This window comes from Falco cherrug, chromosome 6, assembly GCF_023634085.1.
Source record: "Falco cherrug isolate bFalChe1 chromosome 6, bFalChe1.pri, whole genome shotgun sequence".
Taxonomy (NCBI): domain Eukaryota; kingdom Metazoa; phylum Chordata; class Aves; order Falconiformes; family Falconidae; genus Falco; species Falco cherrug.
The window spans coordinates 71,361,467-71,387,571 of record NC_073702.1 but is presented as its reverse complement, the minus strand read 5'-3'; the positions used below and the strand labels follow the sequence as shown (position 1 = coordinate 71,387,571).

The window sequence follows — 26,105 nt, the reverse complement described above, 5'->3', positions numbered from 1 at the left end:
CAGTTCTGCAAATTGGGACCAGCTACAAAATAATAAACAGGAGACTTTTCCCTCCTTATTTAAAATGTCAGAAAATTCATTAAAGCGAATTAATCTTTGATACTACATACACTGTTCAATAATTGGAGAGAGAAGGAAATGTTGTTTAATATTGCTGTGCTTAAGTAGATCTCATGAAAACACGCTGATGCTGTATTTTGTTTCAAAAGTATTTGTGTTTTGAGAGACCACATCACTTTTGGTTATGGATTTGATGGGAATGTGTTGGAGTCACACACAATCAAAATGCAATATATCGGGTTTGTCATTAACAGGTCAATGTGACCTATTAATTTTTTAAGCTTTACAACATTGATGTATTATGTTTCTTGTGTTATTGTAATCTGTATTTGCAGATTTAGATGATCTGAGTGAAAAGTTTTGGAACTGAGCTACCTTAACTTTTAAGCTTCAGGACGCTCACTTTTTGGTTTAATTTGCTGCTCATTTCTTATTGCACCTTCCCTCTTTCCAGATACCTCTTCCTCATGTCTGGGCAAAGGAAATAGATCTCTCTCAATACCGTTTGCTCACTGAGCATAGCTGGCCAACATCAAACAAGAGGCTGCTGCATGGAGCATGGTAATGGAAAGCAGTGCACCAAAACTCAGGTTTTGTTCTAAGCATGACACCTTTACCAGCAAATGCCAGAAGAGAAGCAGGATATGGAAATGCTTAAAGACCTGGGGAAATATCCATAAGAGGATTCGGGGGGGGGGGGGGGGGGGCGGGAGTAGAGGGATATGGGTACTCAAGGAGACAGAGAGGTAGTTAGGCCTTGCTCGCATATTTTGCTGAGGAGCTGAGAAAAAAAGCACCTCCCGTGGGCACGGAAGGCAGCAATTTAAAAGCCAATACACCAAAATAATTTTGGCTTAGTTCTGCAGAAATTAAGGGCTCTGTATATATATGTGTGTTTCCCTGGCTGCCGCATCCCAGCTGGCCATTTGTGTGCAAGCTTGAGCAGAGAGATGGAAGATTTGAAGGTGATGGTGTTTGTGCAAGTTTGGTGGAAAGAGCTGGTTGCGGATGAGAAGTGGGGAGGGCTCCAAGTAAGTAGGACAGATGTGTGGCTCCACCTTAGAGAAGGAAGGTTGGAAGAGCATCAGTCCAAGGTCACAGATAACTGCTACTGCAGAAATCCAACCTTTATTCAGGGTGATGATCCCAGACCTCTCCCCCAGCTCCTCCTCGGTAGATGTTGCATGGGTGATCTGAAGACAAAGCAGTTCCCAGTGGTATCCTTTCAGAGGGGGTGAGATTTCCCATTTTCTCCTTTTCCAGCCTGTGCTTCTTTGCAGAGGTAAGACACAATGAAAAGAATAGGCTTGTCTTCTCCTGCTCCCTTCAGCACCCTGGGCACCTCTGTCCCTCTGAGGAGAAGGCAGAGGACACACATGGCTGTGACCATGACCTCTGGCATCCATTTGTCATTTCACATGCACTGCATGAGATGCTCTGACTTGTGTATGAGTCTTTAGCTGTCTGAATTCAGTGTAAGCGAAATGTCAGAGGGCTCATTTCTCTCTTGTGAGTTTGTGTGCCTACCAGATGATGAGTGAAAAATCACCTATGGATATGGTAAAAGTCTTTGGTCAGCTCTTCGGTTGTGTCTGTTGTTGATTGTCAACAAGATTAGATTAGAGCTTGAGACAGCAGGCTTCAGAGAACCAGCACTCATACCCACATTTCCCACTGGCTTCCCAAGAGGCTATCTGGACAAGCCATTTTTCAGACCAAGGACTCAGTTTATCCTCCTGTAGGCATGAGAATGATGAAAAGCTAGGGACCTCTCTTGGGATACACCAGTTGTGATAGTGATTTAATCATTGTTGTTAACTAAAGTGAAGATAGCTCTGGGATGGAAAACACTACTGACAATATTGAACAACTTGATTCGTTCAGCAACTGCTGAACACTTCTGGGATGTTGAAGAGATGATTTAAGTAGCTGGATTATGGTCTGGAGGAGAGCTTGGCTTTGGGATGAATACAAGATGGAGGCTGGCAGCTGCTGAGCTGCCTAACCAAGCTGTTGACACACTCAAATGCACCCCAGAAATACAACCACGCTTTTCCCTGCAACGTGGGAATGCTCAAGTGTGGTGTATCTGTGCTGAGCAGTGCCCATCCTTTGCATTGTGGTTGTGCTTGCTGACCTTGAAGAAACACCTATTCTGCTTGAAGGATTTTGCTCAGTTGCCTTTTTTACTCACTGCCGGGGAAATCCTTCTGGTTTTGGCTTCTCTGGCAGTCCCATGGAAGCCCACAATGCTGGTCATGGATGGCTTCTCAAAGTCATACTCGAAATGCCCATGTACTTAAAGAGCACCAGCTTGGCCACCTCCAGGCAGATGATAATTCTTTGCTGTTCTGACACTGGTATGCGCTACTCTTGGTGGTAATTAGGGCTTGAAAAATGAACTAGCTGGCAGTGACTGAGCTTACAACATGTTGCAGTACCATGACACATCCTCTTATCGGGTATTTCCAAGTACCCGTGTGCAAAGTATCTGCCTCCCACGTCCTTTTCTGAGAGGTGTCTTGTGCTGGCTAACACTTGTATTCACAACTAGTTGCTTTCTCCATGTCTCATCATGACTCACTGCTTCAAGGGCTCTTTAAAATGCAATCCACTTTGTTCCCACAGCCCAGACCGCTAAATGATTTAGCAAGTGGCTGCAGAGAAGAGCACTGCGTTTGGCTCCTCTGTTGGGAAGGGTGGGCTTCAAGGCACCTCTGGAAAGTAAAAGTTCCTCTTCCTCAAGGATTTTGAGTGTGTATGTCTTAACACCACCTCTGCAGACATTAATCACAACGTAAGCAACTCCAGAACTAACCCATGTGCTTTCAAATCAGGGAGGTGCAGGGGAAAGGATGATATGATGGCTTAGGCATGGAATGCACACAAAGGAGCATAAATTCAACTGTGCAGCAACCCTGTGAGATCCTAGAGGACCTCCATACAGTTGCATATGAAGCAGAGTAACTCATGAAACAATCAGTTATGAGCCATCTGAAACTCCTTTGGAGAGCTACTGGGAGAAGAGAGCTTTGCTCTTTGTCCTCTTTCCTTTGATCACGATGGGAATAATTTGAATGGACTCGTGCCTTGGACATACATGGGTAGGAATTTTCTCACCCCCAATGTGAAAAGCATTGCTGCAGGCTGGAATGTGTACGAATCTGGGTAAAAGATAGGAAAGTGTTTCCACTGTAGAGTCATCTCAAGCAAAAATTTTCAGGGCAACCTTGGTCTGAACAGAATCATGGGAAAGGGCCAAGGGAACAGTAGGAAGTGATCGGTCAACAATGAGCATGAGTTTACAAACAACACCTGCAACACAGTGTGCTGGGCCAGTGGTCTACATATTCCTTTATTTCAAGCTGCACTAATAATTTCTCCTGTTTTGCGACTTGTGGCCAGATATTAGCAGTAAAAGTGATGCTATACAGAGCAGAAGGCTTCGTTAGGGTGGAAGGGTACCCAGAAGTGATGCAGCAGCTCAAGGGCACTGGGGAGGTGTAGAGAAACCTCCAGCCCATCTGAGTGTCACTGCCCCAGCCCTACTCACAGCAAGTGCCTAGGAGGTGGAGTAGGAAGCTATGGCTTGATGTGTAGAGGAGCATGAACAACCAGAAAGTGTTTATTCAAGGCGGGTCCAATTGCTGGATGCCGTGTGACAAGACAGTTATTATGCGGATGGTTGAGCAACTGTCACTGCACGACTGGTAATATCAGAATGAAGCCATTCGTGCAGAACAGAGCCTCCTGGCAAATGCATGTTATCACATCCAAGGTGCCTGGGGTATGGGCTCAGGGTACGCTGCCACTTGCAAATGCCTCCAATGCCCCACGTTTGAACCTGTTTCCCGGAGGAACCTGGCCTACCTCATTCTTCAAGGGAACATAATGCTTTCCAAAGCCTCCGCATGCTGCCACATCTCCAGGTGCTATCTCTCACTGTTCTGTGTTGGCTGTTCACCCAGCCTGAGGATTAGCCAGCACTTGGGCAGGACCTTCATGCACGGTGTACTGGCTCTGGCTGGGACGGCGTTAGCTTTCTTTGTACCAGCCCATATGGTGCTGTGTCTTAGATTTGTGACCAAATGAGTGTCGATAACACACCGGTATTTATTGCTGAGCAGTGCTTGCACAGCATCAAGGCTTTCTCTGCTTCTCGTGCTGACCCACCAGTGAGCAGACTGGGGGTGCACAAGAAGTTGGGAGGGGACACAGCCAGGACAGCTGACCCCAACTGACCGCAGGGTTATTCTATACCATATGCCATGCTCAGCGATAAAATCTTGGGTAAAGGAGGAGGAATGGGGGATATTTGGGGTTATGGCATTTGCCTTCCTAAATATCATTAAGCATGATGGAGCCCTGCTTTCCTGGAGATGGCTGAACAGCTGCCTGCCGATAGGAAGTGGTGAGTGCATTCCTTATTCCGTCGGTTGCACATGCAGCTTTGCCTCACCTATTAAACTGTCTTTATCTTGACCTGTAAGGCTTTTCCCTTTACACTGGATCCTGCATTCGCATTTTACTGGTACTAAAGCATCCAAAAGTCACGCACCTCCAAGGATACATTTTAAACTGCTATTGCAGGTTGGTCCTTGGATAAGCTCCAGGTGACCCTGTTACATTTTACCCTGAAAGCAGCACACAGATGTTGTGGTTTCGTATGTCTGATCACCTAAAAGGCACCAAGGCCTCTTCTCCAGCCCCAAAACCAACTGGCAGGGTCCTGCCTGATACATGCAGTTATGCGCTCAGCTTCTAAATCAGGCTGGCTGATCCAAACTGCCTTCTGGCAATGGTCCCTGGCCTGTGCTAAGCTGGGAAGCGTTTGGGTTGATGCATCGTAGTCTGGGCTAAAGCAGGGCCAGGCCCATCTACGAACCACACAAGGTGAGCAAGTTCCTGCAGCCACTCAACCCTGATTTACCAGTACAGAGCTACAGCTTGTGCATCACCCGCTCCTCCAAGCCCTGCTTCTTTCCCAGCATTTCTGCCAATGATTCCTGCTCTACCAGCCTCATCCTCCTACCAGCTTGGCAGGCTCGCTCAAGTGATGAAGCCATTATTCAAATCCTCAAATGGGCTTAAAAAGTACGGTTTGGTGTTCTGTTTTTCCCACTGTGTTTAGAGGCACACTGAGTCACTGTTGAAAAGGGCTTTGACCAACCCGCTGCCTGCCGTTACAGGAAGGGCTTGCATCACAAACTTTTCAATACCACCTACGTTCCTTCTTGGCTGCCAGGATTTCAAAGCAATCACTGCACAATTACAGGCTAACTATACAATAAAGAAAAGGGAATGGTACCATCCCACTGTGATCTCTCGGAGAACCACAGAACTGTTCTTTAATAAAGGTAAATCGGTTTCTGCTTTGCTGCATAATCAGCCTCTGATGATTTCAGCAGGAGAAATCCCAATTAGAAATGGGTGGAAAAGGGGCGTTCCGTCTTGGGAGCATGTTGGAAAGCCTGAGAATTTTTCCTGTTGTGCTTTGTGGTTAAATGAAAGCTTTTACATTTAGAAAAACACCCTGAATTAGCCAGACACAATGCTGTGAAGTAGGATTCAAGCCTCCCTTGCCCTTTTTTTCATCTGCTACAGTCTGTTGAGAGGAACATCACCTTCCACCCCAGTTATGATCCAGAGCACTAGTGTATGGGCTGTTTGGTGGTGGGATTCTCTGTGGGACTTGTTCTGCTTCATATAAATGACTATTTGCAAGGATAAAAGGGTAAGACATCAACATATTTCTAATAAAATTTTAAATAGAATTTTGAAAAAAACCCAAGGTAGCTGCAGTGGTGAAGGAGAGGCATCTGCTGGTTCATCCTGAACCAGACCCCAGAGAGGGCTGTAGGAACTACAGACTTGTATTGTACCACTTGTAAGAGCATTCTGTCACTGAAAACCAATGGTGTTAGCCAGGAGGCAATCTCACATGGCCAAATGGCCTGTTGCGGACATCTCCAGGCTACTAAGGGCTCTGTCTGCCCCATACGGGTGCCCTTAACCCAACAGCCTCTTGGAAAATGACTGCATCCAGGAGCACAGGATGCAGGTCACCAACTGGATGTCTCCAAATATGCAACCTCCCGCTTGTGAGTGGGCACCTTCTTGTCCTCATGGGAGGTCGTTTTCGTGGCGCATTGCTCATCAATTAGGCCAGTGCAAGTAGATGCATCTAAAGGGGTGCCCATCCAGTGCTGAGGTTTTGCAGCTTCCAGGCAATGCAGGCTGCAGTTTCACCAGGTCACTGGCCATTTCTGCCTCCCTCAAGGGAGGAAGGAAACTTTGCTTCTTTTCCTCCTCCTGGCAGGTGAGGCAAGTCAACTCTATGGGCATGAAAAACCAAACCTAGTCCAGATCAGCAGCCCCTCTACTGCTTTGGGATTTCACAAGCAAGAAAGAGCTGTCTGAGGCTGGGTGCAGAGGGAGAGCTGGACTATGATAAATGTGAAACCTTGCTGGGCATCTCAACTAGCCTCACAATGGGGTGAATCCAGACTAGGTGCCCTCACGCTGGTGATGGTACACCAGGTAAGACCACTGTGAAGACAGAAAGACCACAAAGTGATACAGTACATGGATGTTTGGAGGTCTACCTAAAGGTTTAAAACATTAAACCCAGAAGATGTTTGCTTTACCTGACTTCCAGAGTGGCACTGGGAAGCTCTGGGTTTTTGGGGGGGAGTTCAATATCACCTAAATCTAGTGAAGCAGACAGGCTACGTGCAAGCCCAGCACACATCAGCCCATAGTCTGCTCCTGGTTGCTATTTCCTGCAACAGGACCCTGACATCCATGTGTTCCAGTTTCCATTATGTGTAGCAGCAATAATCAAGGGTGTCTTCTTGTAGTGGGATCTACGAAAGCAAACTTTACTGGGGCTTTTCTGGGGCTTAGGGAGCAAGCAGGGAGCTCCAAAATACAGACAAAACAGAGCAATAGGAAAAAATACCCACCCTGCAAGGTAAAAGCCAAAGGTCCAGACTTGGAGCGATGCCTGCCTTTAGTTTCTCCACTAGGAGCAAGCTCTGGGAAGTTGAATTTACATATCTAACTTCCAGTTGAATTTGCATACCTAATTACAGTTTATTGTGTATATTTCTGCCCAACCTTTTGTGTGGGATTGCTTGGAGGTAGGGTACTGTCTTCTGGCAGTTATTCTCTGCAGCATAAGCAGGGACAGCAGCACCATGGGTCAGCTGAGCTGGAAGGGTGGAGGGTGTGCAAGGAACCTGCCTGAATCCAGATATGTTTTCTGTGAGATAGGGCTCAGTTCTTCATTTTTCTGGCGGATGGGGCAGTGCTGCCTCTGTGACTCCTTACAGAAAGCATGCAGCCACCTTGCCACGTGGTCCCACGGGCAAAAGGTGATCTAAGACTCGATCCCCTCTGACATTTTAAACCTAGAAAGCTTTACTGTAAAGTCTTCTAAAACAGGTGTTTTGTTGTTTTTGGCATACAACTTCTGGCATGTGGATCTTCTTTTTTTCTCCTTCTGGAGGACAGATGTAGCTAAGCATGTATATCATGTATATGCCTTTGTAATTTGCTACCTGTTCTGCCGTGATTGAGCTTCTGTGCCATGTGCTATGGGTTCTGAGCACTTGAAAAATCTGATGCTAAAGCTCTTCTACTTTCTGGCTTGTGGAACAGATGGCTGGTATAACTAGAAATTGCTATTTATTTTTTAAGAGATATTTCATCCCTTAAGAAAACATTTTTTCAAAAAGCAGAATGAGGAAAAGGAAATCCTAGAATCATAGACTCATTTGGGCTGGAAAAGAACTTAAGATCATCGAGTCCAACTGTAAACCCAGCACTGCCAAGTCCACCACTAACCCATGTCCCCGAGCACCACATCTACACAATTTTTAAACACCCCCAGTGATGGTGACTCCCTCACCTCCCTGGGCAGCCTGTCCCAGTGCTGGACACCCTTTCGGTGAAGAAATGTTTCCCAATCTCCAACCTAAACCTGCCCTGGTGCAGCCTGAGGCCGTTCCCCCTTGTCCTGTCGCTTGTGACCTGGGAGCAGAGACCGACCCCCCTGGCTGCAGCCCCCTCCCAGGCAGCTGTAGGGAGCGATCGGGTCCCCCCGAGCCCCCTCCTCTCCAGGCTGACCCCCCAGCCCCCCCATCAGATGGTGCCCCAGCCCCTGCCCCAGCCCCCTGCCCGGCTCTGGACACGCTCCGGCCCCCCAAGCTCTGTCTGGGGGTGAGGGGCCAGAACGGACCCCAGGGCTCGAGGGGCGGCCGCACCGGTGCCCAGCGCAGGGGGACGGTCCCTGCCCCGGCCCTGCTGGCCACGCCATCGCTGACACCAGCCAGGGTGCCGCTGGCCTCGGCCACCTGGGCTCGCTGCCGGCTCATGCCCAGCCGGCTGTCAACCAGCATTTCCTAATGAGCGTAACTATTTGGTGGGGAACGGTTTTCCAAAGGAAACAGTCAAAGCCTTGTCACGGGAGTTTTAAAATTATAGTGAATAAAATATTAAGGACTACCCTGCAAGATGGAAACGGTCAGAGGCAGATACAGGTGCCGAGGGCTCGAGGGCTGTGGGGTTTGCTGTGCCTTGCACTGGGGGTCTGGCCTGCAGAAAGGAGCTGCAACCTCATGCAACACAGCTGAGCTCCTGGACAGCATGCCAGACAGTGCAGTGTCCTGTGACACTAAATCCAACATTTCACAAAGCAAGACTGACCTCAGGCTGGGGATGCTCCTGTTTTGGTACAAGGAAAAGGATTGTTTTCTCCTTGTCATGCTCTTACAATTTTCCCCTGAGCACCTCCCAGGTACCAGTTTTGGAGATATAAAACTTGGCCAAACAGACCCAGTTTGGATCTGACTCAGTGCACTGCACCACTTTGGTGCAGAAATGAAATGTAATGAAAATAAGACAAGTTTTTAATTTGCTTCCCGAATTTTTAGATCTTTGTCAGCCAGGTAAGCTAGTGAAGTTTGAGAAATAAAAGATGGAAATAGGGAAACTGTGTCCAAGTCATAAACTGGGCATGTTGGATTTTCCTCTGTAATACCACATTCAGGGAATCAATCCCCTTTGCATTCCTGAAAGCACTAGGTATGAACATTGAATGGAATTTCATAGGGGTCTTCAAAAGGGCATCCACTACCCCTAAAATGGGGATTTTCAAAGAATTTCAACAATCACAGACAGATTCTGACATTCAAAAAAGATTTGCTCAGACTTTAAGGGACTTTCAGGTCAGAAGAAACTCTTCTTATCATATAATTTGGCCATCTATGTAGCATAGTGCAACAAAAACATAAAGAAATAAAAACGTTGTTAGTTCATTAAGATTTTAAAAGCTGTGCTATAATGCTCAAGCAACAAAGAGTGTGGCACACTTGAAATATCAAGCCACTGTTTTGTTATTTAAACAGAAGTTGAATTATTTGAAAGGCTGACCTTAACTCTGGGTGTTAAGCATCAAAATCCAGATGTTACTGGCTATCTTATGCAAATTGAGGTTTAAAAGAAAGGAGAAAAAAAGACTCTATGACTTCTCCCCCTCAATTGTGGCTTTGTCTAAAAACTTTCCTCCCTTTCAGGAAATGAAAAATAAACTTTGGTTTCTCATGTGCTTTATCCAGCGCCTTTCTAACACAAACAATGCTGAGATATTGCAGTAAGAATAACACAGAAATTGCATGGAGTTTCTTGCTGCAATTTCATAACGAAAAGGGAGTAGCTCAGCGTTTTTCCTTTTTACAGCTTATTTTTTGAAATTACATGTACATAGATATTTACATGCATATATTTGAGAGGTGAAATTACGGTTTGCCTTTCCAGCCGTGATTGTAATTGAAAAATACGACCTCTAGATGGCAGAAACTCCCTCTTTTGAGTGGTTTTTTTGTTTGTTTGTTTCTTTATGCTGTGAGGTTTTTTGATCCCTGCACAGGATGCCACAAAACTAAGATTTAGTATAATAGATGGATTTATAAACATTCAGCCTTTTCCAAGCCTGGGGATATCACATGGTGTGGCATCATCCAGCTGTAAGCCACACCGAATTTGCTTTATGCTTATACTGCAAATCTTGCATCTGTCCTCTTAGACAGACAGGTCAAAGTGCTTTTTGGTGGCCAGTCATTCAGCGTAAGTCTGAGTGAAATCAGGATGAGCTAAGTGCCTAAACAGTAGAGGATCTGGATTATTTGGATGCATGGTGCAGCACAAGACAGAGAAGTGATGGGGACATTACAGAATTGTTTACACAGTCTAGCTAATGTATCTCTCAGAAAAGAGCCTGGTTTGGGGGGTAAAAGTTGGTTCCCTTGGTTTAGTATCTAGGCTAAGGGAGTCACTTAGTTGTTTTTTGCTATCGATGGAGTGAGACGGGTGGTTCATTCCTTCTACCTGGGGCATCCTTTTCATCCAAGGACCGCTGCTGCTGTTTCACCTGTGTATAGCCTCACACCTTCTTATGCTGGAATTTATGGCTTCCAGGCCTCGCCTCTGAAGGCAGGGACTGCACAGGCTGGGAGCTGATGGGGTGGCCTGCAAACAAGGTGTTCGCAAGCAGAGGAGGACAGATTGGGCCACTTAGTGAAAACAGGCTTTGTGTATCTGCCTAGCCATGGCATCACAACCAAAGTACATCTTGTCTTTCTTCTGGCTCTGGGTAATAGGCAGGACTTTTTTCTTCACTCATTTCTCCCTCTTTATATTTTTAATTCTCTTTTCCCACCTCAGTTGTCAGCCAAGGGTTTCTGGACCTTGGCCAAAATTACGCTCTTCTAACATGTTTGCAACTCTTCAAGGTTCATGGCCATCTCCTACCTTCCAGGAACATGTCCTACACTCACAGCTAGTTACTAAAACCACCTGCCCCCAGCCATGGGAGAGATGGGTAAATCTGAGGGGTATGAGGCAAAATTTTTATTCTGCCAGGAAACTGGAACACATGGAGGTAGGAAGCCAAGGACCAAAACCTTGACTATAGCCCAGCACTGACAAAAGTACATGGGATAATCCTCAGTATCAATAAGTGAGAAATCTACACTCAAGCAAAGATTGTGTAGGTGAATAAACAACAGGGGGAAAATATCTAAGGCAGAATATAGTGCAGGGAGATAAGAATGGCAGAATGGCTTCAGATGATGAGTCCATCCAGTCTCTACTGGTGGCTGAGCAGGAGAGCATGGTGAGGGACCAAATGCCTTTTGGAAGGCTGGCCTGATTGTTCCTTCTGAACCTTGTAATAATAAATCCATTGTTTTGATGGCCAGAAAGGACCATTATAATCACATGATCTGAGCTCCTCTTTAGGTCCAGCTCCTGAGTTTCACGCACAAGTCTTTACAACTCCATAAGCCAGCATGGTGAAACACATACACTGTGAGGATGAGGCTCACTTCAGCTAAGCCCAGCTGCAGCACAGGGGCAGGATCTCCCCAGGACCTGCCCCAGGAAAGGTGCATTTCCCAAGGGGGGTGCCATGTTGGTACCCTGGGGTAGTACAGTCCTTAGGGTGTCAGCACTTTGACTTCTCACGGATTCACCTGGCCCCCGCTCATGTTGTGTGGTGGGTCACTGTGTGCTGCAAGAAGGTATCCTCTGCTCACCGGGGAGCCAGGAAAGCGCTACAGCTCCACAACAATTGCAGTACTTCTCACCTCCCTTTAGATGCTTATGACACATGCTTTTATATCTGATCAGGTCTTTAGGCTCCTGCTATTGCTTATAAATCCCTAGAAAATGATGCCAGCCAGTGATTCACCTCACCTTAAATCAGAAACCTACATTTGGTCCGATGACTCACTTCATTGACTGTGCTGGCTGGGTTTCTGTTGATATTAGCAGGAGGCTAAACACCTACTTTGGATGTAGACATCTATGCTACAGACTTGAGGTGCTTGATTCAACTGCCCACACACAGGCACCTAGTGACATTTGAGATGTCCTGCAGTAGCTGAGACATCTGCACCCGCTGACAGGTATGACATGGGAGATCTCTGTTGTCTGAGCTAGTACCTGGGGGCAGATCGGACAGGCTTGGGCATCTCACATAGCATGAGGTGGCCGCAGTTAGAGACCTGAACTGAAAAATCAAGTTTCCAATAATGGATCCCCAGAAGGTTGGTTGAAGAAACTATCTAGGATGCTTGCATGGGGGGATGCAGGTTTAATTCTCTGTTGTGTCGCTGTGTACAGACACCAGAGCCACAAAAGGGGAGTGAGCTGGGACATACTCAGCCCATTCTGCTGATGCTGTTTCTCTCTCCAACTCTCACTTAGCTATTCAGTGGAGGATTTGGATGGTGAGTGATATGGCCACCAGACGTGCTTTCTCCTCTCTCTCCATCCACCCCTGCCTTGTTCTGGCTGAAACAGTGATCAAGTTAAAATCAAGACCAGGGAAAAGGTGACAATGTAATGAGATATAAAAAAAGCCAGACACATTTTGCAATTCATCAGGACAGTGAGCCAGGATCAGCATTTCCACTGCAATCATTTCTGCTGCGTGAAAGAGAGATTTGTGCAAAAGCAAATCACATCCATGGATGGGTTCTGAATTAAAGCTGCTTGCACTGAAAGATATGAACATTTTCCTGTTACACTGATGTCTCTCAGTAAGGAAAACTCCACAAACATGCACAAGTTGCATAGCAGAGAGGAGAAGAGGCCTGGATGAGGTTTCAACTTGTCCCACATTTTGCTTATAAAATTCAAAACCCATTAAGAAATGAATATATGATCCGGAAGGAATCAAAGTGCCTTGAGCTGAAGGGAAGGAGAAGTGAGGCGAAGAGATAGAGGGCATCACCCATGAATACAGCCAGTCCCAGCATGAGACCTGGCTTCCACAAGCAGGCAAGGGCACTCGGAGGGACAGAAAGGGATGCCTCTGGAGGGGCACAGAGCTTGGGAAGCTTTTTTTCCTCCATCCTAGAGCACATGAAGGGCTTTATAAAGGGTGATAAAGAAGGAAAATTGTCGTTTAGAAACTAACATAACCCTCTATCATTCTCTCTGATTGAGACATTGAGGGTTGTTGCAGCTTGGTGATGCTCAAACCAGAAGGACTTGTTTCATGCTCTCAACAACCCCGTGATAACCTCAGGCAGGGACCTTCATAGCTCTGTAAGGTAAAATATCCTGAAAACTGCTTGATTTTTGTCTGGGAAGTTATCAAGCAGCAATGGGGGTCACCAGGTCCCAATTAGAAGGTGAAACAAACCATAACCGGGACTTGCACCAAAATAGCCCCCATGCATCCCGCATCAAGAGCAGGAGCTTAGCTGCAAAGCCAGGTCCTTTGAAGAGAGCTTCAGTCTGGCTCCCAAAAAACGCAGGCACATAAGCGATCTTTGCCTGGATGTTGTTATTTCCTGAAAATAATGGCCCTGTGTGTGAGATCTGTAGCCATGTTGCTGCCTGGATCCGGGGGCAAAGAGGGGTCTATCCCTGGATCCGGGGGCAAAGAGGGGTCTATCCAGCAGTGGTGGTAAAGGCTGGTTTGCATCCTCGTGTTCTCCCCAGGGAGAGACCCTGTGAGCCCAGGGCTGGGGGTCTCAGCTCTCTCACTCCTCCACAGAAAGTTAGTTTGGCAAGGAGTGGGGGCAGCAGCAGCAGGATCAGGCCCTGCATCTTGTACACAGCTCCATGGTTTGGTGCTTTCATTCCAACAGCCGCTTGCCTGGGGATTTGGAGAATACTGCGGAGATGGAGAAAGGAAGGAATAGAGTTTCACCTTTTATTCTTTTATCTTGGCAACAACGTGTGGTGGGAAAAAAGAAGAAGTTGTAGATGGCAGCATTAACAATAATATAAGCCCCCCCCTCCCCATCCCTCCTCCCTCTCCCTCTGCCGTCCATTCAGGAGACCGGCGATAAACAAGGTCATTTGATTCATTCGGCTTGGGGTGTAAACAAAGTCTTACAATAAAATCCCCCCACCAGGGCCCCCCTTTTCCTCTAAGAATAGATGTCCCCCCCTATGCTGTACCCCCCCTTCGCTTGTCCTCTCCCATCATCCCCGGACCAGCGGCCGCGGGCGTCCAGCCCTGCTGCCACTTCCGCAGTCCCCATCCCAGCTCCTGAGGCCCCGCTTCCTACTCGGTGTGGGAACCTTGGCTTCCCTGGGCAACATCTGCACAGACGGCCTCGCTTTCTCATGCCGGCAGCAGCACTGCCTCATCGCAGGCTCCTGATCAAGAGAGAGAAAAGGGAAAAAAAGATAATAGTAAAACAAACCTGACCCAACTATAAAGGGATTTGCATCCCCCTCCCCAGCCCGTGGGGAGCAGATCCCAAAGCTTGTGGTCAACTTCCTTTTTTCACAGGCTTCGCTGCTATCTGTGTGGCCCATGGAAAAACAGGTCGGGGTGTGTGGGTGTGGGTGTGGGTGTGTGTGTGCACGCACAACGGGGAGGCTATGGATTGTACAGGGAGCTGGGTAGTAGGATCAAGCCTAGGATGGGATCCAGGAGGGTGCATGAGCCTCTGCCTGCACCAGGGGAGGTGTTGAGGGTTCATAGAATCACAGAAAGGTTTGGGTGGGAAGGGACCTTAAAGGTCACCTAGTCCCACCCCCCCGCCATGGGCAGGGACCCCTGCCCCCAGCGCAGGCTGCCCCCAGCCCCGTCCAGCCTGGCCTTGAGCCCTGCCAGGGATGGGGCACCCACAGCTGCTCTGGGCAGCCTGGGCCAGCGCCTTGCCGCCCTCACAGGGAAGAATTTCTTCCTCATCTCTCATCTCCATCTCCCCTCTCTCATGTAAAGCCATTCCCCCGTGTCCCATCGCCACCTGCCCTTGCCCAAAGCCCCTCCCCAGCTTTCTTGCCGGCCCCTTTAGGCGCTGGCAGGTGCTCTAAGGTCTCCCCGCAGCCTTCTCCTCCCCAGGCTGAGCCACCCCAGCTCTCCCAGCCTGTCCCCACAGCAGAGCTGCTCCAGCCCCTGAGCATCTCCCTGGCCTCCTCTGGCCCCGCTCCAGCAGCTCCGTGTCTCTCCTGTGCTGGGGACCCCGGAGCTGGATGCAGCGCTGCAGGGCGGTGTCATGGGAGCAGAGAAAAGGAGCAGAATCACCTCCCCTGACCTGCTGGCCACGCTGCTTTGTGTGCAGCCCAGGGCATGGTTGGCTGGGTTATATGGTGTTTCTAGGAGTGTGGCTCTATGTTCCTGAAGCCTGGATGTAGAGTTGGATCGCTGTGTGTTGTGGGTGATAAAGTTGCAGAGTGGTGCAGGATGGGCCATGTAGAGTAAGGATCCTTTTGGTGGGTCTGAGCCCTCTGAAGGCAGATGGTTTAAACCCTTTCTCCTGGTAAAAGCCAGTTCAGGGTGGGTTCATGCCAGAAGGCAGGCTTGGGAAGCTCTGAGACCTTCTGCAACTCATACCTTGCTTAAAATAAGTCTAAGTGGGTGCTGAGCCAACAACAGGCACACCTGTGGATGTATCCCAATCTGGCATGTCTACCCTGCTTGCCCCTCCTGCCACCTAGACATGCTGGAATGATATTTATGGGTCCTGCCTCTGGGTTTCTGCCCCAAATGTGGGGATACCTTGCATCATAGGTGTTCACCACAAACTCCGCTTATCCTTGGGATTCTCTCCAGTGCCTTGCAATGCCTCCAGGGTCTGCAAGGGGTGGTGGGATGCAGGAAGGGAGATCTCATCATGCACATGGCATGTAGGAGACTGCATTTCATGCTTTGGTCAAGACAGATAGAAATTAGTAGTAACTGTCCTAACACATGCAGTTTTGCTCTCTGCGTCACAGCAACATTGATGTACTGCAGGATTTAAGCACTGGGAAAACTGGCTCCACTTTTGCTCTCTTGAATCCAACATAAACTTTCTGCATGCGACCTCAAACGTCCCAAATCCTCAGGAGCACTGCAGTTTCCTACTTGAAAGAACTGAAACAACACCAGGGCAACGCACCTTCACTCCATGTGCCTCAGTTTCCTACTCGTTTCTTCTCAGTGTTCAACTACCTGCTTTAGTTAAAACTGTAAATTTGCAGCATCAGGGGTTGTCTCATGGTATTTCCACATCCCTTAGTACAATGGAAAACAGTTCATCTTACAATTTATCTAATACCACAGTGCTTTCACAAGGGTGTCTTGAGCTCTGTAATAATAGTAAAAATAATAAAAAGGAATGAGTTGTTCTTTCTCAGGAGAGGAAGGCTATTTTCAGGAATGTTCAAGTGATGGGTAATAACAAATAATTCTAATACAAAATTCTAATACAAAGCCTGGGTTTTGCAATTCAGTACTTGCAAACCCACAAATCTGGCTGTGTTTTTACTTTTTTGGTTGCCCGCTGGATCCCTTCCACAATTTATTTCCAGGAGAAGCCTTTTTTTCCCCCTGTATTTCCTGGGAGAGAGTATACTCCCAAATACAAACTGCGAGAGACCGTGAGGGAGGAAAACTGCGGCCAAACCATCGGGTAAATCTGCTGCAGGAAAACCCAGCCAATGGCAATGAACTCTTCTGCTTCAGTTATCACCTGCATAACATAAATACGTCTTTTAGGCAGGGAAAATGCCTCTCTTTCTACCTTTCTCACACACTTGCTCACACACACACTATAAAAATTTCTCGTTTCATCTGCTAAAATGCCGGCAGGTGCATTGCAGTCCTTGCCGACAGGTCCCCTACTGAAACGCAGCCAATGTAGGTCGTCAAGCAGCCTGCACAGCTTCGTCTCTTCTTTCCAGGAGTGGATCTGTGATGGTCTGTTCATCGCTGCTCTGATGAGACGGGGAAGAGCTGTCTGGCGGGAACCAAGAGACTGATGTTTTGCTGAAATTGCTCGTGATGTCCCTGAACAGAGGAAAAAGGAGAGGTCTGAGGCTTCTGTGTAAGATCTGTGTAGCTCTTGGGCAGAACAAAAAGAAAAAGGGAAATTCAGCAGGGCATCGTTTCTGAGTTCAAGCTGCACAACAGCATATTTAAGCTTCAGACAGCACCACTTTCCTGAAGTTCAACATGGCAAAGCTTCATGCCATCAAACGCTAGAAGACTGATTAGCAGAAGACTTGTACAGACTTAGCAAAGCATCTGGGGTGCATATACTGAAAAGCCAGGCAACGGGATGATCTTGGTGTGTCGCTAGGATTTACCTGGTCTCCCTCTAGTTATATCAGTACCAAATAGTACCCCTCAGCTGGGAAAAGAAGCAAAGGACAAAACGTGCTACATTTTTTCTCCAGTGGGTTTCTTTGAACTGTAATAGAATCACTCTAAATCTGATTTTTTAAGATTTGCAGCCCAGATTTTTGACGGGCTTGGCACCTGCCCTTGAGGAACAATGTGGCCTCTCAACAGGGCAACCAGAAGGGAGGGAAGTTCCCCCTACAAAGCTGTTTGAGGGGATGCATTTCAAGGGAGAAGGAAAACTTCAGCTCAGTCCCTGGGAATTCTTCTACAGCCAAGAAATCTGCATTGTTGGAAAGAGTCTCCCAGAGGAAGTGATTGAAATATCATCGTGTGAATCATATCTGTAACAAGGTTGGGCTGTAGGAAACAAACCTTTGCTGAACCCTGGGAATAGATTAAATGACCTAAAAAGACTTATTTTTTTCATGCAGGATTGGCTTTTAGCAGCCCATGTTGAGTGAAGGGTGCTGGTTTCAGAGGTCCAGCAATGCTGGGTTGTCACACATTGCCTGTCACCAACTGTGCTGCATGAGGTGCTTGAGTACCGCTGTAGGATGGCTTTTCTGCTGTTTAGAGAAGGCTGAGCTACCTCAGACGAGGACCTCTGCAGTGATAAAATCTGCTTGTGCATTCTCATGGTGTGGCTGATCTGTGGTGTTTATTGGTGCTCAGAGACTGGCACCATTGGGGCAGTGATGGAGCCACAGGCACAGGAGACACAGCGGGAGGTGAGTGTGGCAGATAATTTGAGGTTCTGCTCCGGGGATAGTGGCTGGTACAGGGATGGGAAAGGATGTTTGGAGGGAGGCATATGGCCGGGGGAGGTGAGTGTTATGCTGGGGTGAGGAGGCTGGACTGAGCCATGACACAACATCTTGGAAAGAATGGTATCCATGAATTCATTTAGGATTGGGATTGCGAATCTTGCTTAGGGCTGAGCAGGAGTTAATCCCAGACGTACTTTCCATGATGCACCTTGCTCGATACTGTTACTTCTACCTGTCACCCCTATCAAGACCATCATCTCAGGGACCATGTATACAGACAGCAAAAAGACAGTCTGCTCCAAGGAGCTTAAAATCTGCATGCACCTGCTGTGAAATTACAGCAACAGTTGACACATACATGAGGAAGGTACAAAATACATTACAGATCATCCCATCCATCTTAATGGGCAGAAAGAAGACTGCAAACCCATGTAAACTGTTGATTCTTACGTAGCTTTAACAAATATCTGTTTTTTCAATAGTTTCTTTATCCTGCCAGACATTCTTACTGCCGGCTTCAACTCAGTCCTCCTGAAGCAAACATTAACAGCTCATCCAATTGCCTATATTTAACGCTCCAAATCTGGCACAGATTTATACCAGTGCTGGTAACAATGGCATTGAACACCTGTCGGTGACTGCATTTGCCCAGGGATTCGCTTCGTTCCATACTGTGTGTTTAATAATTCCTGTGAACAATGGGACAAATAAACATATTTTTCGCTTAGCTCTTACTCAGGCCAACACCACTGTCCAAATTGTACATGAGAGGCCTGCAGAGGCTGGTGGTTGTTTCCTAGACTTGTTGCCTCTTTCCCTCAAAAACGACACTGTCAGCAGCTCTGTGCTCAGAGAGGGCATTTACCACTTGTATATAAGGAAGGAAGAAGGAAGAATGAGCAGGAAAGGGGCAGCGTCGTGCAGGGCTCTGAAGGCAAGGATGATAAATTTGAACTTGAAGCGGTGGATGACAGAGAGGTCTTCTAAGAAAGGCTGAGGAGGTCTGAGCAAAAAGAATGGGAGGTGCATGTAGTGCATGGCTGAAGTTGGAATAATGAGGGATTACAGGAGCCACTGCAGGAGGTGGGAGCTGTTGATGGTTGACAAGAGGGAATATAGCACATTGCAGCTGTGTCCTGGAACAAGATGTAGGGATGGGGATGGGGGGGATTGGTGGGGGTTGGCAGTACTGTCTTTGGATGGGGAAAGGGCTTGGGAGGGAAGGCAGGCTGTGTTTAACAGGGAGAAGATGGCTTCTTTTGGTGTCCTCTGGAGAACTGTTGAGAGCTGAAGGGTCTCTATGACCCTCTGGACAATATAGGCCTTTGCATAATGTGAGTTAGGGACACACAGCAATTTAATCTGGTTTTCCAGACATCAGCCAGTGCTAATATTGCCTGCTTTTTCCACATAAATGAGCCCTGCCTTGTGCCAGTCAACAGTTAGTGTCTTCCTCGAAGTTTGTGGATGGACAACAGTGGGTGTCTCAGTAGTCGCTCACCAGGAAGGATGGGTGGACTATTTAGTATGAAAATTTAGGACCTTAAAGCCTTGGATGTTTGAGGAAACATACTGACCTGAGTGGTGTGGTAGCAGCTTTCTACCTGTCAGCTCTGGAAGGGGATCCACCACAAAAGCTTTGCTGTTGACCTTGTGGGACCATGAACTTGACAGTGGTCAAGGAGACAAATTCACCTTCATTCAGATAAACTGAACTCTGGGTTTACAAAAAAAATAAATAAAATAAAATAATAATTAAAAAAAAAAATTGGCAGGCTGTATCTGTCCAAAGTCTGAATGAATAGAAACTCCAAAGGAAGCACCTGCTGCTAAAGGAAATCCAGGACAAGTTTTATTATCCTTTTTCACAGGTCTATTCAGGACTACATTAGGGGTTTCCTCTTTCCTTTTCTGGTACTTCACACTCATTCACAACAAAAAACATATTGTGCTTATGAATTATATTCCAGAGAATATGGCTGGAGCTTATAAAGGGACTGGCCAAAGAACTTTATTTTTAACCTTACTCCCTTGCGAATTAATTTCTCAAATGAAAGCTTTGCAATTGTTTGGGGTTATTTTTCTCTCTTTTTCTTGGACGGGGCACAAGGGCAAATCCTGCCTGCTCTGTGTTAACAAAAAATCCCTCTCAAGGAATGAGGAGCAAAGAAGGTGAGTGAGGCTCTCAATGGAGCTCAACTGCAGGGAACAAATGGAAAATATCAATGTGATTCCCTCTAAATCAGCAAAGTGTTAGAAGGCCTCCTGTTAATGATGCTTTGGCCACTCCTGTGCATGCAGAAGCCGATGGCAGTTTTTCCATTTCTTATGTGCTGTCGCTGCACAGAACAAGATGGGAGAAAACCCCCTTTGGGTGATGAAGGCTGTGTAAAGAGCAACTGCTGGGTTTGATCTTGAGACTGTTTGAGCCAGTGGTGAGGTACCCAGGAGGCACTGAAGAGTTTGCTTACCCAACACAGCTGCTCAGCTTAACATCTTCCAGGTACAAAGTACACAAAAGCTGAAGGGCTTTCAAACAACCCAAGTGTAACACAAGCCACTTGTGAACCAATATGTTTGCTTTAGTGGGTCATTTTGTACCTGTGCAAAAAGGATGTGAACAGAGCCCTGAGTAGCCTGGGAAGGTTTTGCACCCTTCTGCACCAGCGTGGGTGCCTAAGAGGCCTAAGACCTATATATAGCAAATATACTGTACCCCATGAGTGCAAGGGGCTTCCTGTGCATGCACGCAAAGCCTTTTCTCATTCTTCTGCTGATCTGTCCTTAAAAGTCTCCTTGGTTTTAAATGCCCTTGTCCAACCTGTCAGGAGGTCACAGCCTTGAGCTTGGCTTGTCATTTCTGCCGCCTTCCCCTGCCCTTCTAAGTGTTGGTTCTCCTTCTCACAGGTTATATTTTGATTGGGAGCCCTTTTTAAGAGAGGAGATGGCCTGCTCTGCTTTTGACCAGGAACCAGTACAAGTATTTCTTCTTCATCCTGAGGCTCCTTGTTGCTACTGCAGCGGAAATAGCAAATTATAGCAATTAACAGTGGCATAAATCAGCAACTGTGACCAGATGAGGTCACGGAGGACTCAAGGGCTGCATCATACCAGTAAATTACCCCAGACAGGAATTCCCTCATCCGCACTGCTGAATTGTTTGAGTATTTCTTGACATGGTTTTGGCCCAGGCCAGCGACACTGACCCCAGGAATGGCTCAGGCATTAGCACGGGCTAGCGATCAGCTGGACATCTTGTATGGGGCCCTTGTCTGAAGGGTTAGAGGGCAACCATCACAGGGGCACAGCCAGGCAGCGAGTCCTGGCACTCGTTAGTAGAGATGCAGCCCATTTTTAATGAGCATGGGCCCATTTTTAATGAGTGTGTTAGCGTGGAGATGACATTTCTATATGGGGAACATGCTCTGCCTCCCAGATTACCATTGCAGCTTTCACTGCCCTTGATGCTCTTCACATTTCTTTCCTTGCAAGGTGTTTGCTAAGGGTGGTTTAAGGTGTTGCCCCAGGGTCAAACTGTTGGTCTTTGTGATTCCAAAGTGGTGTCAGACACTGCGTCGTCGCTCTGAGCTGAGGTATGGCACCACTCCTGCCCCCGCAGACAGCAGTCTCGGCTGGTTGGAAGGTGCAACGCAGAAAGCCCTAAAAGTCCTTGCTTCAGGGTGTTAGCACAACAGGGGCTTCACTGTCCAGATGGGTTTGATCTTTCTCTTTCTTTCTTTCTCTCTTTGGCTTTTAGGATGGTTTTCTGAGTCTTCTTCCTTGATCTTATTAGATGGCAAGAACACTTCCAGATGTCACCTAATACTTTGCAATACAGGTGCTGAACATACACCAATATATGTGTTGAATATACAGCTCATTTTCTACATTGACAAGCTGTATTACTCCTACCATAAGGTAGCTATGCTGTTTTACAAAGCAATATGAAATGTAAGAACTAAAGTCAATGTATAATGTGCTTGGCCAGGCTGGGGAAGAGGTTGAAATCAGGGTTGCGTCTGATCTTGCAGCAATATTTCCATTTGTGGGCAGCCTGGACTTGGGCAGCCAATGAATCCCACTTCTCCTTGCAGCACAGGGGGTTGGGGTCCTTCCTGGCTGACTCCTTAACTGTCTTGTCTCCTTGCCACTCAACACTGCCAAAAAAGACTTCCACGCTTTAGGCCTTTAGGTTTTTCTCCACCTCTGAACTGGTGGCCCAGGAACATCAATGATGATGCAGAATGGTGCTGGAGTCAGCAGATGTGATCCTGCAGCTGTGTTTGACCACCACATATCCCTGTTTTATGGATGGGATGATGCAGACAGGAATTAGGCCATGTGTGCAAGGGGGAAAGCTACTACCTGCCCACTGAGTGAGAACAGAGCTAGTAGTCAAATATGTCAGGGTGGGAGAAGTACAACTTAGGAGAGTTGTGGCTAGGAAGAATTATGCTCCAAAAGGAAAGATACTTCAACAAATAGTTTTTCAGCCCAGGCTGACTCCATTGCCTGCCCTGGATGCATCAGTCAAAAGCAGCAATCATCTGTCTCTCCCCACCTAGTCCTTGAGGCAATAAAAATTTCTCCATGACTATTCTTCTGGTGCTTGGTTTTCCGGTCTGGGTATGTCCAGAGTCACCACTGTCCTGGCTAGCCTTGACAGTGAGGTAATCCCCACCTATCCCACCTGGCATGGGGCCTGAAACTGTGGACTCAGAACACATCCTGAAAAGAAAGCCCTTTGCAAAGCATGGCTGCTTGCATTCCCATGCTCCTGCACATCCTCCTGCTCTACAGCTGTCCGGTGGTTTGAGCTCTTCATCAGGAAGAGGGAACAGCCAGTATGGGATTAATTTTGTAGCAAGAGAATGTGTACAAGCCATCTTGTACTTTGCTCCTTCAGCTCTTCGTCTCAGGATTATCATACATGGAACCCAACTCAGTTCCCCACAGGTAGATGCCTAGTGCCATTTGTGATGTCCACTAGACCTGTGGAGATGGGTTAGACATCCTCAGGAATGTCATATGGCACTAGGCACTTTTGTGTAGAAAACTGAATCCTGTCTTTCATCTCCACCGGCTGTAATGGAAGTTTAGATGAAGTCACATGTAGATACCTGCTTGCAGACACCTAAATTGATCTGGCTTCAGTTGCCTAAAGACAGGCCCCACGAGCTGCCAGAGACTCCAGGGATCTGAATAGAACGGATACTTAAAAGGGAGGTACATGTCTCTGGAACAGCAGTGGTGGGCCTTCCAATTCAGAGCTCAGACCCAAATGACACTAAAAAATTATGTCAAGATAACTGAATCTTTCCTCTAATCTAAAAACAGACACAGTTCCCTTCCATCCCACCATCCTTTTAATCAAAAAGTCAAAGTGTGACGGTATGGGGCACCTGTGCAACTTTCTACATGGTTCTGCTGCTTCTTGTCCATGTTTACATCCCTTATATATTAATGACAGTGGGACTTTGGGTGTGGGGAAAATAAAAGATGGGACATTTTCATTTTACCACCGGACAAGCCTACTGCAGTATAATATTATTTCTAAAACAGAAAGGGCATAGACTAAAATAGCTGGCATCGACAAGCACAGAGCTTTACACAACTTTCTGCCAAACAGAGGCTGAGACCCACATATCTCTCCATCCCTGTCTTAGCTGGACCACAGTCCAGCATCCCTCCTGCAACAGGGTTTTGTTGTCAGTCCAGGCAAAGCAGCACGGTAATGAGCATCAGGGAGAGGTGCCCTGGTACCAGAGCCCAGCTCCCCAGGCTGTGGCCTCGTGGTGGAGTGCCAGAGTTGCTTCAGCATCCTCATGGCATGCAAGTTGCTTGCTGGATAAGTGCCTCCTCCCACTGTGCTTTCAAAGAAAATAATGGTCCTTGCTTCCTTTAGGAGACAGGACACAGGCACCACAGTTGTAGGCTGTGCATCCCCACCACAGACACTCCTCAGCTGTCTGGGTGCACTTGGACAAGCTCTTGCCTTGATGCTGGTGATGGCCTTGCTCCATGCTGCTGGCCTTAAAGCCACCATAAAGTCCAGCCTGAGATATCTTGCTGTACCAAAGCATGGCAGAAAGAACTTGAATACCTTCAAAAGCAGTACATTTTATATTAAATAATGAATGCTACCTCTGGTATAATAAATGCTCCCTCTGGTCAGGTATTGCATGTGGGAGATAGTCTTCCTGCACTCAGCTTGTGTGGGACAATGTCTACTCCCCTTCGTATCACCTCCTAGAGCGGGGTTTGAGCTGCGCTGCTGGGACAGGGATGCTGGTTTCAAAGGAAGCTTTGCTGTGAGCGAGCAGTGAAGCTAAGGGCTAAAGAGACTGAGTTGTGACTGCAAGGAGTGCTTCAAAATTTTCCGTGTTACAGAGCATATCCTCCTCTCCACAAAGACTTCTGCCAGACAGGGAGAGCTTGTTTCCTGGAGAGCTAAAGGATGAAGGTTTTGTTGTACCCCTCTTGTCTCTGCTGCTGGAGACTTACCCAAAAGGCTGTTAGGACACAGCAGCTGGTCCTTAACTACTTTCCTATAGGATGTAAAAAAGGAGGCACAGCCCATGTGGGAAAGCTGGGAGATGCTCCACTGAACCTCACGGGGGGTTGTGGAGGGGCTGCACAATGATTGAAGCCTTTATAAAATATGGGAGCTGAGTAGCGATGGAGGAGATCCTCTTTCATTTCTCAGTCACTTTCAGAGGGAGGAAGAGTCTGCACCCCACACTCATTTTGTGGAAAATTAATATTATCTGATATTTCTCCTGCAGCCTTAGAAGGGGGGCTCAGAGCCCCATGACGGTGGGTGCTGTATGGAATCAGAGAGGAAAAAAGGCAGCTCCAACATCCATTGCCAAGGTCAAGGAAGAGGGAAGAGGTTCCCACTATTCTCTGTTTTGCTTCTGGAATTTAATTCAGATCAAGGAGGTGAATTTGGGGACAAGCTAAATGAGCTCAGCAGCTGTGGCATTGAAATGCAGGGATCAGAAATGGCAGGAGGAAGGGAAACCCAGTAAACAGTTTTCAGATCTCAACCAAGCATTGCCTGTGAACTACAAAGACCTACGAGAAAGTGGTATCAAACACCCAGCTCCTACTTTGACCCCTGCCTAAGGGGAAATATATCAATGTTGGGAAAATATGGAAAGCAGGATGAGATTATCTACTGCATAAAAGAAGCTGGAAGAGATGCCTTGGGATATTTGTGTATTGAGGCTCTTTCCACGTCCTATTCCTTTATGGGGGGGTGCTATTGTACCTATTGTGGCAGATCTTTATCGGCCCTGTTTATCACGTTGGGTGCGGGGAATGTCACATTGCTGAATGTCAGGTTGTTGACTGTTTTCATAACAGGAAGCTGCCTGCTGTCTTGCTCTGTTAAGGAACTCCCGTATGCACAATATTTTCCAAAACAAGGAAAAAAAAATCTAAACACTCTGCTGTGGTTGGGTAACTGCACGGATTCAAGTTTCTATTGTTCCTTGTAAGGCAAAATCCTGTATAGATTAATACACTTGATACACATATGCCTGTTATTTCTTTTGTGTAAAGATACAGGAAATATGGCTGTTGTTTTGTCAAGATGAAATATTTCCCAATGCTAAAACTAAATCTCGACACTTTCATCAGTGCTTGGGAGCCTGGAGAGCTGCCATGCTCGGGTGCAGGTGGGACGTGGGAGAGAACAGTGCAAGAGTGAGTTAGTCATTGCAACACCAAGTGTTGCAGGACCTTCATCCCTGTGAGCTGAAGTTAGGCATCCGGCTTCCCCTGAGCACCACAGAGAGGGGATGGCTAATTCAGATTTCTTACTAGAAAACTGTGTCTGCCTCTCCTCACTTGGAAAACAAATCACCCAAATGCCTCCTGGCTTCCCTGATCATAAAATCACAATGACTGAGCCTGGGAGCTGCAAGTAACCCATGTGAGCTGCCTGAGAATGCAATTCAGAGGACACCCTTCACAGGGTGGACACTTCTCCGTTGGTAAGTTTGGGCACAAGGTATTGCAGTTTGGGTGAGAGCACCTTTGTTCAGAGTCCTGAACTGCCTGCTAGTTGTAGGCACCTGGACTGCTCATTGGAGCAGTGCTCTAATGGGGCTCCTACGCAAGTGCTCTCCAAG

The 26,105-nt window shown here is 47.2% G+C and overlaps 1 long non-coding RNA gene across 1 annotated transcript in view; it reads left to right on the top strand.

Annotated features, from left to right (window-relative positions):
• Positions 1-528: 528 nt before the first annotated feature.
• The window catches only part of LOC114017043 (uncharacterized), a 49,032-nt gene continuing 23,455 nt past the window's right edge, over positions 529-26,105 (top strand). The window contains exon 1 of the long non-coding RNA XR_008732997.1: positions 529-621. This is a non-coding gene — a long non-coding RNA (uncharacterized LOC114017043). The remainder of the gene's footprint in view (positions 622-26,105) is intronic.